Below are 16,793 nucleotides of genomic sequence, written 5' to 3'. Positions count from 1 at the left end.
ATGAAGCAATCCTCAAATAACAGGACTGAGGATGTGAACATGGTGATTTTATCAATACTGCAATCACAGAGGAAACATGAGAGCATCCAACTTAAATCAACAACTTAAAGAGACTATACAGTTCAATACAGACTTACCAGCAGATTGAAAATTAAAATTTTCTGAAGATGTAGTGAATAAAACTCCTTGGAAGCCACTACTGTACATTTGCATTTGGTCAGTGATAATTACTAGAACCAGAGGGAGCAGCACAAAGCTCTTGTCCACCATCTGATTGTGTGCGATGTCATTAGAATGGGTGGAACTGATGCGATATGAACATTAACTCTTTCAGAACCATTATCACACACGATAATAAGGCAGCTTTTGATTTTTGTTGGATCACGTCCTGGATCCCTGGGATAATAATATGGTGTTGTGTATATCTCAAGCGTGGGTCAGGTGTGAACATTGGGACTGTACACCCATTGCACACCTGAAATGTTGACGTGGGATAAACTACTTTCCAGACCCAATGGCTTCAGTGTCTGATGAAACATGCTACCATTCATCTTACCAGCAAACCTTAGTCAGCATTGCATCAGCCACGTACTTGTCCACCACCTGCAAACCTGCAAGGTAATGAATTGTTACAGAGAATCTGCATAACAACAGAAGTGCTATAGTGTAGTTCATCAAGAATAAAACAGCAATATTTTCTGCCAGTGAAACACCAGACCAACTTTACCATAACATTACTATAGAAACATCTCATTGAAAGTTATCAAACATTTGTAGACAGCTTCACCCTGATTTTGAACTCAATCAAATAATGACACTGCTGAATACCCACTCTCAGTAAAATAACTACTGCTATTACACACAGTCTTAGTGTTATCATTTTTAAATATCTTAGTTCTAGAGTTAAGTAAGCACCTCATATAATTGAAAGGCTATCTTCATGTGCAATGCATTATAACTTTACTAATGTCCTTCCCAAACTGCTCAGCAGTAAAAGCACAGTTTCTCAGCACTTTCATGATTGTGACCTGTTGTAGTTATTACTGCAATGTTATAACTGGAATGAACCTATCAACATCTTTGAGAGAACCTTATACCATACAGAAGCTCATCTGGTCAATTTACTGAAGGGCTCTTGGATATGCCTGAATGGTAATCTGCTCCTTGCCCTCATCTAGGGTTTTTTGATAGATGTAGGATAAAGCTATTGGCTCTTTTTATTCTGTTTTTACTCTAAAAGGATCAGAACAAATTTATGTGCATATTAGCGATGACCAATTATATTTTTTATTGGCTATTAAGGGAATATATCCGCAAATTTTTTCACCCCTAATGGAATCGCAACATAATATTTTTTGATTGACAGAGCAAAGTACTGTATTTCCTATTTAGGAGGTAAGTGGTAAATCTCAGCAACATTGAAGAGAAAATGAAGCTTTTCCTTCAACCAATCTGTCTCTTAATATTCAGAGAATCAGCACAGATTTTTACAGGCATTTAAGCAAATCAACATAAAGTTCAGTGGTATTTTGCAGTGCATTACTTGACCTGTGAGCCAATGAATGTCACTGCATTATTTTGAATGATAGCCATATAACTGTGATGGTCTTTTTGAAATGAGTTAGGTTTGCTTTACAACCATCTCTTCAAATTTAAATTAAACTAGAAATTTAACATTGCATCTCTGTGGACCAACAGATTACTCTTTTTCTCACATAGCCTCTGCTTGACCCTTATTATTACTCACCCTGCTCCAACTGGGAAGAACAGTTCCCACATTTCTGCTACTTTTCAGGGACATATCTTAATTTTGGCAATCAAGGCAAGTTGTAGTTGCCGCTGTGAAGGTATCTGCAGGAGTTAGATAATACATAAGATAGATACAACCAAGCTGAGAGGCTGTACAAGAGTGGGAGGGCCTCCTGTTGAGCACCATTTTTTGCATAAGAAAAACAGCAACAAAGGGTTCATCTTTCAGGTATTGCAGAACAATATATATTACTTTCTAGCATTGTTGTTGTGTTACTGACCTGTAATACAAACTCACCAGTTACATATTGATGAATGGTGACAAACTTGCTCTTTATTGATGCACAGCACACTATATATGGAGTTACAAGACAGCTTTGTGTACAATGCCACCAAGAGATCAACATTCCTGTAAATTGCTGTGTCATATGTTGTCTTTCATCATTTCCTGTGGTAATGATGTACCATCCCTATTTAAATATCTGTTATGTGCTAAACATTATCTTGCACTATATCCTTTAAAGCAATATTGTAATACTGTTTGCAATTTTGATTAAACAGTGCTTAAATGTGATTCATTAGACTATATGTTTTGTTGTGTATGTTGGGTCTAATTCTGTTTAGTCTCCCAAAATATTTTCCATGGCCCATGGAACTTTCTGCAAGAACTCTATTTTTTTGCAGCTTTCTAAATGCACAAATTCTCTCTGTTCTTTTCCCTCACTGTCTCACTGCATAATCATGTGAAAATAATATCATCATTGCACATCATCATGATTACATATTCAGCTGATGTTTCATTACACTTCATGAAGCACGTTTTTTTGCAGCCTCTGTACCAGGAGTGTCAGCAGTTTGTCTTCCAAAGCAACTTTTAATTTTATAAAGAATACAATTTAGTCAGTTGTACTGCTTCTAACCTCTAGTCATTGTGAAACTGCAGTAGTTAAACCTTTGGACAATTGTTCATATATTGTTTAATAACCTATTCCACTCACAGAGCACGGACAAAGGATTCACATCAATTAAAAAAAAACACCCTGATAAAATGTCTTCATGATTACCACACGGAAAAACAACTCCATGTGGTGGACTAAGAATTTAATCTTTTCTTAATGGCCATGGTATTGTACAGAGGAAGTTAATATTGAATGCAGTCTTCAGAGTACAGGTGAAAGACAGGTTTAAGCTCATGCACTGTGGAAGAAATCCACGAAGATATCTATACTCTTCCAATTCTTGCTTTGTGAATGTTGCATAAGGTACTGGCTCTGAAAGGATTAAAGTTGAAGGCTACATTAAACTCCACCCAATAGGATGATTTCATAAGGATTTAGGTTGGGTAAACATCTCTGGATCTCAAGGAAGACAGACCTACCATCTGGGTCTACTCATTATCTTTGTTACAATATCTATCTCACTAAAGTGACATGTATCTCATTACTATCATGCAATAAACCAAAGCCTCTTGTTTGAAGTAACTGGTAATTCTTCCCCACCAATTTAAGTCAAATAAACCCTGATGACCCAATCTGAAAAGGGGATATTGGCAGCAGTATTACACAGCCACATGTTGGTAGTTTCTGGCATCATATGCTGATGTGGCTTGATGCTGTCAGTGGCCACCTGAAGATTCAGTCTAGCTGCACATTAAGGTAGTGAATATCCCCATTTTAAAAGCTTCATAAATGGCAATTGTACCTTCAGATGCCAAAGTCCGAATACCAATCGAAACGTCTTCACCTCTCTGTATCATTCCTCTTTGAGGACACACTTTAAAATGTATTCTTTGGTCAAGCTTTGGGTGGTTATTGTCTCCAGAGCCTGTGAGAGTAATCATGGGCCCTGCTTTTTTGGGTCCCTCATCACAATACCCCTCCCACTCTCTTTTGAACCTTGACCCCTTCCGTCAAGCACTTTGCAATGCATTTCAATAGACTAGTGCAACACAAAGAAAGGCCATTAAGTTCCTCAAATTTGTGCCAGATCTTTTGCAGAAAAATCCACACAATCCTATCGCTGTGCACCTCTCCACTTGCCCTATATACACTCACACACACTCATATATCATTTTCCTTTCTCCTCCATATATCTGTGCCACACCAACGATCCCTATGTATGACCATACATATTTTCCTATACTATTATATAACACTGACTTGATATTATTTATAGGAGAAAGTGAGCACTGCAGATGCTGGAGATCAGAGTTGAAGAATGTGGTGCTGGAAAAGCCCAGTAGGTCAGGCAGCATCCGAGGAGCAGGAGAATTGACATTTTGGGCAAGAGCCCTTCATCAGGAATGAGCATCATTCCTGATGAAGGGCTTATGCCTGAAATGTCGATTCTCCTGCTCCTCAGATGCTACCTGACCTGCTGTTCTTTTCCAGCACCACACTCTTCGACTCTGATATTATTTACAGTCAAGTTGATAAAATTAGGGCTATTTTGGAAACAGAGGACTACAAATAGTTAGTGTTTCAGCACTTCCTTGCATTGAGGACCAAGGACCTGGGAAAGGTCAAATGGAATACGGCCACACCATTAGTGGTGGAAAGGGTGTAATTACAGACAGGATGACTGAGGAGGTAATTCCCATTAAACCTGTGGGCATAGGAATTAATTAAAATGACAGCAGAAGTCAACCATACAAGGCACTGGTTAGATTATAGCTGAGGAATATGTTAACTTTCCTGCTGCTTGGATGCTGTCTGACCTGCTGTGCTGTTCTAGCTTCACATCTGCAGTCTTTACTGTCTCCTGTAAATAAGTTTGATCCTTTATCTAAAAAAGTATATACTAACATTGTAGGTAGTCCAGAGAGTGTTCACTGGGGTTGATTCTGGGTGTGGAGGGACAGTCTTGTGAGGAGAGGTTGAGCAGGTTGGGTCTGTCCTCATTGGAGTTTAGAAGAATTGGAGAAGATCTTATTGAAACACACATAGGGGACATGGTGGATAGATGCTGAGAGATTGTTTCCCTTTGTGGCAGAGTGTAGGACCTGAGGGCATAATTTCAGAGCAATAGATCTCCCATTTCAGATCGTGATAAGGAGAGATCTCTTCTCTCTGAGGGTAGTGAATCTTGAGCATTTTTTATTGCAGATGGCTGCAGAGGCTGGGTAGTAAATATATTCAAAATTGAGCTAGACAGATTTTTAATCAGTAAAGGGATCAATGGTTTTAGGGAAAAGGTGAAAAAGTGAAGTTGAGGATTATCAGGTCAGTCATGATCTCATTGAATGGTTGAGCAGATTCGATAGGCTGAATGGCCTTCTTCTGTTCCTACACCTTATGGTCTTACCTAACTATTGTCCAAGTCTCTTGCACTGACTGACCCACTCCTGTACCATTAACCTTGGAAGTCCTGATCTGTGCCCTGCCCTTTGTGATGTAATCTTCAGACATGGCAACAACCTCCATGTGCGCACCTTTCTCCAAACCATCTCTGTTCAGTTTGATGTTTTGGCTGACAACAGGGATCAATTTTAATACTAATTACCTCTTATGGTAACATTTGGCTGTGGATTACTAAACAGATTGAGGCTTCAAGATCTCTCAGTAATTAAGTCAGCTGCAAATAATGGAAGTTGTGAGAGATGGCATCATGATAGCCAACAATGGGTCTCCCAGGGCAATAGCAGCCAGATATTTTTAGTGACCTTCTGAAGAGTAGGAATGTAATACACTATGTTGCCAGGGAACACATTTCACTGGACTACCTTCATGATCACATGTGAAAATACTGAAAAAGAAATCAATATTTTTTCAAACAGTGGAACTCAACCTTGCTTTTACAACTGATGAGGGCTGTGAAAGAGAAATCATTGTGAGGACTTCACCGAAAAGTATGCTATAAACTTTGTCTGCACTAGCTCTGAATCATAGCATACAAAAAAAAGCATTTCAAATTAGGTTTGTCAGGCATGTTTCACGTTATAATTGTCAGCCATATTTATCCATTTGTCTCTTGCTACTCATTCTAAGTAAAAGTTTGTGAATGTCAAAAATCCTCCAGCTACATTTTCAGGCAGACCCACGCACAATACCAGCCATACATAACGACTCAGATTTTCTGAACTACTCACCCTACATACACAGTCCCAGTCATTGTGAAATGCCAGACCCACTCACTGAAAGCATTCCTTGTTATGGTAAATATTATATTAAATTGGTATGCAAGCAAAATTTGATGGCAACTTGTTCAACAGAGCAAATATCTTTAAAATCAAGCTACTCCATTGCACCAAAGAAATAGGTCTGGTTTGTTAAATTATATATTCAACATCTTTACCTTTGCGTCATCATTCATACATACATCCAGAATTTTATAGGAAATGATTACTGGCACTTTAACAGAATCATTTTGGAGAATACATTAAATGAAATCTTTACATTTGCATTCCCACAAAGAGCCTTGAACTCTTTAGAAAGCCTTAGTGTCACGATTTGAAACACAGGGCATCTTTGCAAATCTCAGTAAGAAGAACCCTTATCAATGCACAAAAGTGACCACCTGATTTTCATTTGACTTTGCATTTACTGGAGAGAACAAAAACAGACCATTTACACAGCACATAATAGCTTTTTGATAATATGGTACTGTTGTTGTGAAGACAGTATTCTTTTTGTTAATCTATGTAGACAAGATGTAAGGTAAAAAGAAATCAAATTTTCACAACATTTTCTTTTCATTTTGCTCAACCATTTTACACAAAGGAATAACTACTTATCTTGACAATCTGTAATAGATTGTGCTTCAAAACAAGCACCCACGGTCAAATTTAACAATTTTGAGTCTGGGTCCCAAAAAGGTTATTGTAAGAACTACTATAACAGATTGTGGTGCTGTAATCAAAATGTACGCTTTTTAATGTAATATGTCTTATTAAGGGGCAAAGAAACCTTCTCAAGGCCTCTACCTATTATCACCAGATAGGATTCCATTGTGTTCATGTGGAGAGATGAATAGGCAAGGGGGAGTTAAGATTGCATTTGTTTAATAATTGCTACTTAAGTCAAGGTCAGTTTACCACCAAGTTGTAAGTTACATCAGGGTGGTGTGACACATTTACATCATTCTGCTAGGCTGAAGTTATCACAGCAAAAACCACAAAAATACCCACAATCTAAGAGGTTAAATAGCACTGAGACATCAGCAACATTAGTTTGGTCTGTATTGATTTGGTTTTGATTTACTCTGTGCCCATCTCCATCAGATGGAAGGATGTTGACAATGACGATAGATTGCCCTAATATTTCTCTGAGATTCCACCAATGTGCCATCAACTTGATGACATCAATGCACCTGAGAGCTCTTATGATTTATAATTCTCTCAGGGCTGCTCCAAATTCAACACCATGGCTTCATTGGAAAGGAGTCAGAAATTCCACGTAATCAGGGTTGTAGCTGGATTTTATGTGAAGTCACAGCCATTGAGCAGGAGAACTATGAGGAAATTTCCTGCTTTATTTAATTTTGGAGTCTCTGTTACTATTACAATACGTTTTCCATTGAGAAACCCCTACCTTACCTCATAATAAACTAAAATACAAAATGAATAATGTCAAAATCAAAGTCAAATAGCTGTGGAATAGAAAATACTTCTCTGAACAATAATTATAGATATCAGAAAACATGTGGAGTCCATTTCATAGCTGGGTCACCAGGCCTTTCAATCATAATTAACAAAACAATATTCTTTTGTACAGCAAAGTATCTTGGTGTCCGTCTAAATTTATAATGATTTTTGCTTATAACAAAAACAAAAGAACTATGAATGAATGTGCCCTTGCCATTACTAGTGATATCATCACTATACAGCATGCTGGAGGTATTAGTGTTGAGTCAGTAATCTGTCAATTCAAGTCGCCTAAAATAGACTTAAGCTCACAACGATGGTTAGGACTTCAGTCCAGTACTGAGGAATGTGATCTTTCACATAAGGTTTTAAAATATGATATTATTTGATCTTGTAAATGGATGCAAAATATTCTATGGCATTATTTTGAAGAAGAGCAGGAGACTTTTCCCATGTCCTGACAAACATTTATATCTTAACCATCAACGCCAAAATAGATTCTCTGGTCATTATCTCATCGTTTATTTGTGGGATCTTGCTGCATGAAAATTACCTGCTAGATTTCCTGACAACAGTTCAAAAGCACTTCGCAGGAAAGCATTTCAGAATATAGTAAGGTATTTTTCTTGATTTAATCCTATTTATTAAGAAGTCAATAAATTATTATTGGCAGGGCTTGTAAAAAAAATCTAATATGCCTGTGTTAGTTAGCATGCTTTTTAGTTTAGGTATTAACCTCTCATTATAAGTTGATAAACAGCTCTGCAAAAGCACCAGACAAAAGATTAGCATGTGAATGTATTAAACATTATCCACTAAGGTTAAAAACAGTAACTTCATGTTTGTAGATTTTTAAAGCGTGGATCTGAGGTAAATTTTATAGATTAAATAAGAGAAAATCCCTACTCATTTAATGGAGTAAACTCAGGACAAGGAGCAATTAATGTGACCTGCTTTGTCATCAGATACAGAATAGAATATCCTTTATTGTCAGATATATTTCAATTCTCTGCAATTTCTAATAAAAATCTACATATTTATGACAACAGTTTAGACTGGAGTTATTGTTTCATATGTGCAGTTTTTCTGGAACACCATAATTCAGTAAGCATTTTACTTTGGGAAGTAAATTAAACAGAAGCAAATTGATTTTATTTGTTTTTTATTGGAAGAGCGTATCTTTGTCATAGGCCATTACCTAGTTCTAATTGCCCTTGATAAGGCATCGGTTGGCCAGTTTCTTGAATCACTGTAATCTATGGGGTGCAGGCACACTCACAGTATTGTTAATAAGGGAATACCAGGATTTTGACTATCATCAAAGTATGAAAAATAAGCAGCAATAAAGATTTTTCATACAAATTAATGGGCAGACAATTGTAGTTTTGCATATCTCTTGATATATATGGAATTTATATTGCCCTAAGGAATTTAAAACACCTTTCTGCACCACATTTGTTTCTTGCAAAAGCAACATAAATTAGCACAAAATATCATTTTGTGTATAATTATGATCAGTAGCCCAATAGTGTCACCTCTTTGAATATTGTTTGGGGGTATGATTTCTTTCTTGCCCCATGTTTCACTGTGATTTGCAATCTTCAAACAACGTATTGAACAAAGCAAGGTATTTATAACGCTCTTGTTTCATTAGTAGGAACATAGTACTAGCAGCCAGTCATGACACAATTCTGACGATCTCTTAATGCTCCTTAAAAAGCTAAGTAACCACTTCATTACAGTTAATGTTTCAACATTCATTAATTCAACCATTGAATATATGGTTCTCAGTATACTCGCTCAGGAATATAAAGATGATCCTCATTTACCACTGAGCTTATACATGTTCTCAGGATTTGGAACAGTCTTGTCTTCACTGCTCAAGAATTTTTGAAGGATTGCAAGAAACGGTTACTTTATTATACCAGACAACCAGCTAAGTCTCTGATATAGACATCATAATTTCTATTAGTTTTATATTTCACTCTGGGTCTAATTTCTGTCACTTTGATCAGAGGGACTTCAATGCACACAATTCTTCTTCATATAATTAAGTTGTTGTGTCTGAAAATAAACTTTGATGTCTCTACCAGAGAGACCCACCATCTCTCTATTATTTCAATGGAAAGGAAAATGGGGAGAGGTGCGTAACAGTTGGTTGAGTTGATAACATCTTTTTAATATTGTCACATTTCCCTTTTCATTGTGGGGGCAGCAGAAGTTGATGTTAAAGAGTTGTATTTTTTGGTTTGTAGGTCACTGAACCATCGTGAGAGTATCTCAAGAAGGGAGATAAAATAAATGATGCCTTATTCACTTCTGTGAAGATTGCGGTGTTGCTTCAGGTTGTTCCTCTTTTTTGTGCTCTTTGGAACAGCTTTCTTCAGCTGAAGAAACCAATTTGGACATTAACACTAAAGGAAAATGTATCTGTGTTTTCACTCATGTTCAAGAACCAGCTTTTGCGGGAACACGCATATTCATGTCACTCCACTGACTATTACTTATATTGTCTCTGTAACACTTTTTCATGGCAGGTCAAAGTCCTGTTTCTAAAAGCAAGCTCATAATCCCAATGATCCTAGACATTGATCTTGGTTGGTAAATTAATCTGGAATCGTGGCCTGGATTTTTCAGCTCAAAACAAGATGAAGACTGTTGTCGCTGATGTAGACTGAAAGGCAACTTAGCTAAAGCAATGGTGAGGATGAGAATTTCACTTGGAAAGAGGGAGTGCTTTCTCAAAGCTTGGGACATAGCTTGGCTTTCCGGCATTCTCCCTATGGGTGAGAAGGAGATATCACATGGCTCGTTGTATAAAAAGGACAGAGAGACATTTTGTCAGAACTACGTTGCTCCACTATCTGTGGTTATAGGTACATATTGAAAAACCATTGGTGCAAAACATTCATTCAGTTTGAATTTCAGCTAAGTTGGAAGGACTCAATACCTTAACTACAATGCTGCCAGGGCCCAGATTCCGAAGGTCACAGCCCAAACTTGGCACCCACCTTGTTGCCTGGGAAATGGGAGATGGAGCCGTTATGGGAAGTATTTCACATGTCTGCAATTCACAAATGAGTCAGTACATTTAAATGTGAATCTAACTTGGTTCAGAAACAACTTTCATCACTGTTCTGAAATACGACTCGTGTGGATTTTCAATGGTTGAAGGAAAGATATAACCTACCAGAGCTCTTTAGAGTGGTCAGGTACCCTTTGTGAAAGGGCAGGTTCTCTTAGTTCGAGTTTTAACAGTAGACATTAAGGTGGGACAGTCAATAATGTGTCATTTAAATTCTGCACTTGGAATTTTGAAAACAAAAACCTTCGATGATTTGCAGTAGTCAAAAATGCTTGCAGTTTTAATAAATGTTTGCTAAGATAAGTCTGAGGATCATTATTATTTGTGTGCCTGTCTGCTTACACAATCTGTAATAGTTGCAGTGAAGGGGAGGGGACTGTAAATTCACTGTCTATATGAGAATTTTAAGTGGTTATAAAAATGTTTTGAATACACACATTTGTTTTTATAAGAAATTAATTACTTGAAAGGACTTACCTATTGGATGGACATTTTATCAATTAGTGATTTATTTTCAAATTAGTGAAGAAGGCAACAGATGCTCAGGACTTTATTTTGTCTCATTTCAGAATGGCTCCTGATGTCTACCCATAATGGATACTGGATGAGGCAGCATAGATGGCGTAAGGGATTGTGATGGCACTAAGTTGATAGGAGCTATAAATGACTATGAAGAGGAGAGAGGGTGAGGGTAGGGATCGCTTGGGTGCTATGAGTTGGCACAAAATTCACAAAGCAACACAGAATTGTCACGATGGAGAAGGAGGTCACTTAGTCCAATGTATGTGTCCAGCTTTGCAAATGAGCAACCCATCAAATGCTATTTCCTGACCTATATGTCATAATCTTACACATTCTTCTTGTTCAGTGAATGGTCCCATTTCCTTTTGAATGCCTTGACTGAATCTCCACCCTTGCTTAGGCAGTCCATTCTAGATGTTAACCACTCTGTGAGTGAATATTCTTCCTCATGCTGTTACTGTTACTTTGCTAATTATTCTATGCTGTCTTCCTTTTGATCTGTACATGCATGGAAACCATCTCTCCCTATCTACTCTGTCCAGATCCCTCATGATTCTGAATACTTCTATCAAATTTCATCTCAATTTTCTCTACTCTAAAGTAGGCAGTTCCCAATTTCTCAAAACCATCTTCATAACTGTAATTCATTACCCTTGGAAACATTCTCATGAATCTTTTCTTCACTGTCTCCAGTATCTTCACATGCTTCATAAAGTGTCACACCCAGAAATATACACAATATTCTAACTGTGGTTAGACTAGTGCATGATCAACAAAACTGCCTTGCTCTTGTACAAGGTGCCCTTATATGTTAAGCCTAGGAAGCCATATGTTTTCTTAATCATGGTCTTAATCTGTCATCTACAATAATCTATGCACTAAAACAGCTTGGACTCTCTGCTGTCTGTTGCCATGGGTGCTGTAAATGGTTATGGGGTAAATGATGGGTCAAGGATTGTAATCCCAGGGCACCAAGGTACGCCTTAAGACAGCCCACCTTGGCATTAGTTAGTACTTGGAGTCATAGAGATGTACAGCATAGAAACAAACCCTTTGAACTAACCCGTCCATGTTGACCAGGTATCATAAATTAAGCTGGTCCCATTTGTCAGCATTTGGCATATAGCCCTCTAAACCCTTCCTATTCATATACTCCATCCATATGCCTTTCGACGGAGGGTGAAAAACATTGACCTTCTACCTACAATGCTGTGCATTCCTGTAGATGGCAGAGACTGCACTGATGTGGATGGCATTGGTGGTGTGGTCTCCATTGTTGTCCCACATTTGCACCAAACCCATCCAAGAGGAACTATATCCCCCTGCTAGTGAAGCAGGCTACAAAACTCCCCCTGTCTACCAGGGCAACTCTGGGCTGACAGACATTGTCCAGATGCCCACCTGGCTTTTAAAGATGGTATGGGTGCATAGAATGGTGTGCTGGAAGATGGTACATAGAATCCGAGGTGATGCCATAACGACAAGGTGGGTAGGGCTTGGTAAGATGGGTCAGAGATCTCACAAGGCCTTGCAGCAAAAATGCTTCCAAAAGACCTGAATAAAACAAAACTTAGCCAAAAACATAAGATTCACTCCTAGAAATCTGTCAACCTCTATTTTGATCATGGCTGAGATTCCACTGTTTTCTGGGGTAGAAAATTACAAAGAGTTGCAACTTATGAGTGAAGAAAATCCTCCTCATCTCCATCCTAAATTGGCTGTTCCTTATCCTGAGATGGAGTCTCCTTCTTCTAAACACTCCTGCTGCTTATAGTATTATTAGCAACTGTCCATATGCAATACTGAATTCATTTGCCCTAATGTTCTAGAATGTAAAGACACATCCTTTACAATTTCCTATCATGTGTTATGTTAGTGAATTGTTCTTCTAGATATCAAACATACTAAGATAGTATTTTTTTTCACCCTATGATCAGTGTGTCCTTGCCTGTGGTCTGCCAGTACTGCTCACAAACAAAGCTTTTCACTATACTTAGGTACACATGACAATAAATCAAATCAAGTAATCGCTTAATTGCCACACACAAAATATTTAACTGATTACTAATTGTGTGAGCCAGTAAACACCTCTTACACTAATTGGAGGTGAAATGACATTGGCTTCCAAAGCATAACTAATTGTATCTTTGGAGGAATTTTACAATTGAATAATGAAAAGTTGTATGAATTTTCATTCATTGATCTCACAGTCTACTAAGTCGTTTTCTTCAGAAGATGTCTCAACCTCACAATACAGCGGCTTTAAACATATTTGGGCTTCTGTACTTCACAAATTCTAGTTATTTATTACAAACAGAATGTGTTTACCCCAGATTACATGTTTTTCTTCAGTTCCTTTCTAGTTCCTTTTGACTCACTGAGGAGTACATTAGATTGTGGACAAGTTGATTTTCAATCCCTCTTTCACCAAGTAGAGATTTGCCTTTTCTGTCTCTGAGATGGTTTTCCCTTTTTCCTTTGAAGAAGGGAATTTGCTGAGACAGAGAGAGAACAGATTGTTAATCCCAATGTCCTTTTACTTTTCTGCTCGCAGAAGATGGGGCGAGAGGTGGTTTCTCCTTATCAATCTGGATGTTTCTGCTGTTTTGTCCAAACCTAAAGTTGTCAGCACTCACCCAGCAATCAACCAAGAAATTATGAGTGTGCTGAGTACTCACAAACACATACAACTGGTTCTGGTTGGAGAACAATTGAAAGTCTTTCACTGATACTCTCAACACACAGCCATTGAGCATAGCCTCCCCACCCCTTGAATAAGAGCACGCTATAGAAATAACTCCTAACAAATTTTGATAAATCATGTTTTAATTTAAAAACTAATGTGTTATTCCCCTGTTCCATGGTTTAAAGCAATATGTTTTTTTCCCCATTTTGCATGCACAGTCCAAAAAAAGTGGTCTTTACAAGTGCCATGAGGAAGAATAAATGATGAGGGTGATTGATGATACTGAATAAATTAGAAGTCTTTAAAATTCCAGGTAAACAACATACAATTTGTGTCAAATTCGGTATTTGCCTGGACGAATAAGTAAAATGACCAGGTAATTCAGGACACATAATTTGATGATTTCCCACAATTTGTGAAAATTTAGCAGTCTGTGTTTAAATGTGGGAGAGAGAATTGCTTTTAATATATCAAATGACGTAAAAAAATTAGTATGTAGGTGTGGGACTGAAGTCTGCTGGGTGAAATATCATAGCACTGCAGGAATGGAACTGAGCAAAAGCTGACAGTGACAGCTGATAGTTATCGATTTGCTCCTGCAGCACTGTGATGTTTAAATGGATCTCTCCTCCTCTTTTGATTGTTGCCCTCCTACGGACTATGCACTCATTTTTCATTCTCAGTTTAAAGGTATTCAATAGATAAATGTTAATATTTAAACTGCCTTGTGTTGTTTAAGAAATAAACCATTCAGACTGACAGCAGCTGCAAAAGTAATTTGTACCAACTGGAAGTGCTCTTTTGAATACGAGGAAGTGCTGTTTTCAAATTTATGCTGAGAAGATTACTGGTCCGGGGGAAGTAATGGCACCTTAATTCATTTTCATCACCTTAATGCATGTTTGCAAATTGTTGCCTAAGCCTCACTTTGTAAGGCAGGTTGGAAAACACTCTATGACTCCAGTTACTTATTTTACAATGAATAGCAGGACATGTTGTTTTCCTTTAACAACCATTGTCCTGTTAGCAAAGTCACATTTCACCCCCAAGTTATACACTTAGAAGCTACATATTCCAACAATGTCATTAAGGCTGCCATTAATTACGGAGAATGCCTGGCATGTTTCTTTTATTGTCTGAGCTAAATCTTAGATTGATTGATTGTGTTTGCTAGTGGTAAATGCACAGTGTTCAGGTACAAGAAATGGACTGCTTGGAGGCGAAAGGTGTTTAGCTTAGAAAGACGTCATGTGAGAGCACAGGGTTGGTTGGCCAAAGGACATACTCCTGTATTATTTTTTGTTCTTTGAAAAGATCTCAAATTAAGCAGTCTGATCAAGAAATTGTAAAAGCTTCAACAGAATCCTTGCTCAATGAAATACTGCACCTTACTGGACATGAATCATCATTTCAATCTCAATATTTGCTGCTTAGGATTGAAACTCAGTTCCCAGAGCCAAAAAAAAACCCTTCTCTTCATTAGAGCCAGAAACAATAACTACACCAAGTGTCTCAAAATCCTGTGTAGCACCGACCTGATAAAAGTGTGACAATTGTGCAGTATGGCTCTTATGAGCTCTGTATCATGACATAGGTCTGTGGTGTCCAATATTTCACGTTTGAGAAAGTAGAGGTTTGAAATAAGATAAGCATTCAATGGGAAGAACTTTCTGGCAATGATCAAATATTGACTTATGTTTAAACGTAACATATGAAGATGAATCTATGCATTTGTCATGAACCAGCATTCGTAATGGCTGTGACAGTCTCAGTTATTTGACCTACATCCTGCAAATTGGCTGGAAGGTAACTCCAGGGAAAGAAATTATCTGCTAAAGTGAGCAATTAATCACGTTGTGAGTCTTTATCTAGATCCTTATCAACTTTGTCAGAAGCATATTATTAGATTACATATTATATAGAGAAGTCACAAAGGATATGAACTGATTGCCAAAGTGAGTTAAGATACTGTCTTTTCACTTCTGGGAAACCAGCGAAGATTGATGGAGATTAGTAGAAAAGGTTTTAATTGAAAATAGTTTTATAGTCATGATCCAATTAATATCAGGAGCAGAGATATGACACAGCACTGCCACTAATTAAACATTAATTGGTTTAAATTGACAATTTCAGCCAGAAGAGCCCTAAGGATGACCGAAACAATTTTCTATGTTTATTTTGAGGTTGAGCTTGAGAAAGGGATCTTCAACTCAAGCTATGTCTGTGTAAAAATGCTCATGTTGCAGAAACAGAAATTCAACCCAAGGAAGAAAAAAATTACATTCGGGAGAATGAGGCAAACATGGATGACAAGAGATGTCAGGGACAGCATATGAAGTTCACAGCACAGAATCAGATAAATTAGTTGTTGTTTTAAGTCTGTCCAAGAGAAAGGCTGCAGTAGTGAGTACAATGGATTCTCTCTTGATTACATGTTTTTGGAGATAAGTTTCTTGATTAAACTTAAAAATAAGCCATAGCTATTAATTTAACCTGGGGCAGTGTTTGTAGAGGAATAAGACGGTGTTATTTTCTGGGTCTGTAGATTGTGAAGGAGCAAATGGCCTTTGCAGTGATATGTACTTCTTGTCAGATGTGGGAGTTTAAAGAGAGTTTAAGGGTTACTGCGGATTATATCTGCCATAAATGCTGTTGGTTGCGAACCTTATCAGATCGAGTGGATCGGTTGGAGAGACAGATAGAAGCGATGAGGAATTTGCAACAGCAACAGTATGTTATGGATGGTAGTTATAGGAATGGGGGAAAGTCTCAGATAAAGTCACATAGATGAGTTAACTCCAGGAAGGGTGAGAGAGGTCAGCACCCAGGGCAGGAGTCTTTTATGGATATGCCCATTTCAATCAGGTATGCTGTTTTGGAAAATATAGGGGGTGATGGATTCTCAGGGGAACGTAGCACGAACAGCCAAGTTTCTGGTATTGAGACTGGCTCTAATGCAACGAAGGGTACGTCGGCTTTCAAGAGATCAATTGTGTCAGGGGATTCTATAGTCAGAGGTACAGACAGACGTTTCTGTGGCCAGCAGAGAAAGAGCAGAATGGTATGTTGTTTCCCTGGTGCCAGGATCAAGGATGTCTCAGTGAGGGTGCAGAATGTTGTCACAGGGGAGAGGGCCAGCAGGAGGTCATTGTCCACATTGGAACCAACGA

At 37.9% G+C, this 16,793-nt stretch overlaps 1 protein-coding gene across 9 annotated transcripts in view; it reads left to right on the top strand.

Moving 5' to 3' along the window:
- LOC122555033 (galactosylgalactosylxylosylprotein 3-beta-glucuronosyltransferase 1-like) overlaps positions 1–16,793 on the top strand; it is a 140,287-nt gene that overhangs the window by 85,476 nt on the left and 38,018 nt on the right. The window contains exon 3 of one of the 9 annotated variants that reach the window (XM_043700648.1): positions 10,985–11,038. The exons of 7 other annotated variants lie outside the window; for them this stretch is intronic. The gene's annotated coding sequence lies outside the window, so the exon portion shown is untranslated. Of the gene's footprint in view, positions 1–7,866; positions 7,948–10,984; positions 11,039–16,793 lie in introns of those variants that run through there. One more of the 9 variants, XM_043700653.1, reaches the window with a different exon arrangement.

This window comes from Chiloscyllium plagiosum, chromosome 12, assembly GCF_004010195.1.
Source record: "Chiloscyllium plagiosum isolate BGI_BamShark_2017 chromosome 12, ASM401019v2, whole genome shotgun sequence".
Taxonomy (NCBI): Eukaryota; Metazoa; Chordata; class Chondrichthyes; order Orectolobiformes; family Hemiscylliidae; genus Chiloscyllium; species Chiloscyllium plagiosum.
The sequence above is the reverse complement of the archived record's forward strand: the minus strand, read 5'-3'. Positions and strand labels throughout refer to the sequence as shown.